This window comes from Mustela lutreola, chromosome 2 (genome assembly GCF_030435805.1).
Source record: "Mustela lutreola isolate mMusLut2 chromosome 2, mMusLut2.pri, whole genome shotgun sequence".
Classification (NCBI taxonomy): Eukaryota; Metazoa; Chordata; class Mammalia; order Carnivora; family Mustelidae; genus Mustela; species Mustela lutreola.
The window spans coordinates 77008869-77013653 of NC_081291.1; the positions used below are offsets into that span (position 1 = coordinate 77008869).

At 41.0% G+C, this 4785-nt stretch overlaps 1 pseudogene; it reads right to left on the reverse strand.

The window, feature by feature from the left end:
- Positions 1-2639: 2639 nt before the first annotated feature.
- Positions 2640-2735, reverse strand: LOC131826235 (U6 spliceosomal RNA; annotated as a pseudogene).
- Between the last annotated feature and the right edge of the window lie 2050 nt (positions 2736-4785).

Below are 4785 nucleotides of genomic sequence, written 5' to 3' on the forward strand. Positions count from 1 at the left end.
GCTCCTCGGGGAGCCTGCTTCCTCCTCTGTCTCTCTCTGCCTGCCACTTGTGATTTCTCTCTCTCTCTGTCAAATAAATAAAATCTTTAAAAACAAACAAAAAAATGAAATGAGACTGAGACAAAGTGAAAGTTATTTAAAGTTTTATTTTATGTCAAGTATTAGAAGTCAGACTGATTGGCCAGGGGAACGAGACTGAAACAAAGTTCAAGTTATGCAAAGCTTTATCCTATGCTAAGAATTAGAAGTCAGACTGACTGGCCAGGGCCACCTCCGAAGAGAGCGACTCCTCCCAGCCTCACAGACTAACTTTTATAGAGCAAAAGCCTGGCCACACATAGGTGGCCAATGAGATTGTAACATTGCATAGTCGTGTTAGGTCACACGCAGGTGGCCAATTGAATTACAATTTACACTATAGTCGCTGTTTGAACTAGCCTATCATTTTGGTCAGAATTGGCTCTCAAGGGGTGCCTGGGTGGCTCAATTGGTTAAATGACTGCCTTCAGCTCAGGTCATGATCCTGGAATCCCAGGATCGAGTCCCACATGGGGCTCCCTGCTCGGCAGGGAGTCTGCTTCTCCTGCTGACTTTTCTCCTCTCTCTCTCTCTCTCTCAAATAAATAAATAAAATCTTAAAAAAAAAAAAAAAAAAAAAAAAAGAATTGGCACTCAAGTTTGGCACCCTAAAGGCAGAGTTACATTCTTTGGTGGTTAGGGAGACAGTATGTGTGCTTTACTGATTTGATGTCTCCACCTGGCCTGACTCGTCCTTGTGTTCTGGGCTCTGTTATCAGGAACTGGCCTACCTAGCCTTGTATTCTGGGCTCTGTTATTAGGAACTGGCCGACCATATTTTACTGGTTTCCCAGACTTGCTTATAAGTAAGTTTCTCTGGGGGGCAGGGTCAATTTAAGTTGTACTGTACAAACAACTGTACTTGGTTAAAATGGCTTTTAACCAAGATGGAGTCGCTCTGGCTAAATAGGTCCTTACAAAGACCATGTGTGGACACAGAGGGAAGTCAGTTAAACGAAGTCAAGGGAGAGACTTCAGGAGACACGAACCCTGCTGATGACTTGATCTTGGACTTCTGCCCTCCAGAATTAGGAGAAAAGAAATGTCTGTTGTTGGAGCCACCCAGTCTGTGGTGTTCTGATAGCTCTAGTGCACTAACAAGGGTTCAATCCAATTGTCTGATTTCCTTAAATATCACTTCTATCCTTATCTTCTTCCCAGAGCTTCCGTCTTGTCTATAAGAAGCCACAAGGCCTTGTATGAGAGTTTTAATTTATGGACATTTCCTCACATGGCCATAGTGTTTTCGGCTGTCGGCATGGTATCACCTGAAAGTCGTAGCTAAGGATTCAAGCTTGATCTTCAGACACGTTTTCCTACAGCTTGGCTACTTCTTCGTCTGACAAATCTCTCTGCTGGCCATTTGTGCAGTGGAAGCAGAGAGAGAATGTCTCATCTGGAGGATGTATGAGGGGAAGGCCTGAAGCCGTTGTCATTTGAGGGTTAACATCTTAACCTAGCACCATGGTCTGTCGCAAATAGAAGGTAGGAAAGACTCAGGATAGCGTCTGGCCAAGTCAGGGAGCAAACCTGCCCATCATTTCAGGCAAAACCCTTTGGATGGCCAGGATCTCTCTGCAGGAATGAAGAACTATTCCTCCGGCTTCTGGGAATGCTGAGGGCAGATGGTCTCCAGCTGGTATGACTTCTACTGAAGAGGGCCGCCTTGCCTGGGGCAGGGCACATCTAGTGACTAATCACATGGGGGTCTATAAGCCTAGTCCCTTCATCCTGACTTGGGACCGCTCTGAAGGGTCATCCCCGCTCTAGAAATCTCCTTGGAGGTAGATGAAACTTTTCATGTTTGATTTTATTTTCTGTTCTAACAAGGCAGTATCACCAGATGTTTGAAACAAAATACTCCCGAAAGAGAGCATTTCAGTGTTCTGACCTTCTAATAACATGGACAGTGGAGGAGGAGGAATGAAATGAATCTTCTATCTCTAAGAATTTATAAAGCTTTCAGACCATGTGTACATGTGGATCACATTTAAGTAAAAGGAAATGCCGCATACCCAAATTCATAGAATGGAAGAATTGAGGGCTGTGGTTTCTAATTCTGATTTAAAGATTATAATTATGTAATTATAATCCATATATAGAGAACTATAATTCATAAACTCATTCTTGTATTTCTCAAATATTTGTTGGCTTATTTATTTGAGGGGTTCACTTCTTTCTAGATTATTAAGATATTATTGATCTACAACACTGTATAAGTTTAAGGTGTACAATGTGATGATTTGATACACGTATATATTGAGTAATGATTACCACGATACGATTAGTTAACACCTCCAACACCTGACGTAATTACCTTTTCATTTGTGTAGGTGGGTGAGAACATTTAAGATATTTCTCGGGGCACATGGGTGCCACAGTCGGTTTCAGCTCAGGTCGTGATCTTGGGGTCATGAGATCGAACCCTGTGTCAGACTCCCCGCTCAGTGTGGGGTCAGTCTGAGATTCTCTCTCTTCTTCTCCTCTCTCCCTCCCATTCATGCTTTCTCTCTCTAACATAAATACATAAATCTTAAAAAAAAAAAAAAGATGTGTTCTCTGAAAACATGGAAAGACTCACGAATTTGGATGCCATCCTTGTACAAGGCACACGCTGATCTTCTCTATGTCATTCTGACTAAGTGCATAGTGTATGCTGCTAAAAAAGCACTATCAAATATCTATTCAGAATCTATTATGGGCCAGATATTCCATTAGGTTCTGAGGAGACATAATGGGCTCTCATCCTAATGAGGGGTTGAAACCAGAGAAAGATACGAGCAAATAAATAAATACAGCAAAAGTCAAAAAGTTTGATAACTTAGTGTTGGTGAGGCTGTAAAGAAACAGGAAGTCTAATACATTCTTGATAAGACTAGAAGTTAGCAGAGGACACTTGGCAATAGCAATCAAAATTGCCAATGCACCTACCCGTGGGTCCAGCAATTCCACTTCAGGGAGTCCATCCTCAGATAATAAAGGTGCAAGATATCATGAGCACAGGATTATTCACTGCAGCATTACTGGTAATGAAAAAGATCGGAAGAACCAGAATTTTCCAAAATAATACATCTGTATAATGGAATACCATGGCGCTGTCTAAACGAATGAAGAATGAAGCTTGGTACAGGAGATATATGAAGGTGCAGATGCAGACCAGTATAAAAGCATTTGTGTACAAAAGGGGAAGAAAAGAATATACTTAAGGCTATCTATTATATATAATATTACATATAGATATACTTAATATACTTAAGTATATGTATTATATTATCCATTATAGGTATTATGTATATATTATATGTATTATGTCTATAGCTATGTCAATTATATATTATATTATATATAGATAGACTTAATATACTTAACATAGTATATGTTATATATACTATATACTATATATAAGTACTAAATATTTTATATACGGATATACTTAAGTGTATTTATATAATATACTCACTATACTTAAGTATATATATAATACATACTCACTATACTTAAGTATATATATAATACATATAATTCCTATACTTCTTATATATGTGCACACACACATACACTATCTCAGGAAGGATGCTTGAAGAATTAACTGTTGCCTCTGGGGAGGGGAACTAGATGTCTATTAGATAGGATTGCCTATTCTTTTCTTTTTTAGATTTTATTTATTTATTTGACAGAGAGGGATCACAAGTAGGCAGAGAGACAGGCAGGTAGAGAGGGGGAAGCAGGATCCCCACTGAGCAAAGAGCCTGGTGCAGGGTTGGATCCCAGGACCCTGAGATCATGACCTGAGCTAAAGGCAGAGGCTGAACCCACTGAGCCACCCAGGCGCTCCCGGCGGATTATCTATTCTTTCGACCTTTCAAATTACCAATCAGTGAACAGATTGTCTTTTCAAAAAATAAACAAAAGTTTTAAATTGTTAAAAGATATAATTAGGGGCGCCTGGGTGGCTCCGTGGGTTGAAGCCTCTGCCTTCGGCTTGGGTCATGATCCCCGCGTCCTGGGATCGAGCCCCGCCTCAAGCTTTCTGCTCGGTGGGCATCCTGCTTCCTCCTCTCTCTGCCTCTGCCTGCCTCTCTCCGTACTTATGATCTCTGTCTGTCAAATAAATAAATAAAAATCTTTTAAAATAATTTTAAAAAAGATATAATTAAATGAGCAAAGTCCTCATGCAAGTATGGATATAATATGAGTGCGGTGCTAAATCGGCTTTTGTGTGAATTATAAGCCCTCTATTGGGGAGAGTCAGTGTCAGACTAGCTGTCCTGCCTGATGAAGAATTCTGCCTGATGAAGATAAAAGGGCTTCTACTTGAGGATGCTGAGTTCCTTTCCAATGCCGGAATTCGGGGACTCAATGATTTTAAGAAATTGAAGGATATTTCGGAGCAGAGGTTTGTGTGTATGTGTGGAGGAGGGGAAGCTTTAGAAGCAAAGTGCGAGAAGTGCTCCCAATTACCGTCCCACCAATAAGGAAAGACCTTTGATTCGTGCCCCACACCCCCTTCCCCGGGCGGTCAAGCGAAGCGAGCCCCACCTGCCTCCAGCCCTTGAGGGCTGTGGCTGTTAGCTTGCTCCTTGCTCAGGTGCTGCTGTGCCTCTTTAAGTCAAACCGAAGCAAGTAAATTTAGTACCCAGAGTGGGCGGCTTCTGAATAATTAAAGATTTTTCTCTTTGTTTTCTTGATCTATATGTTTCTATGAAC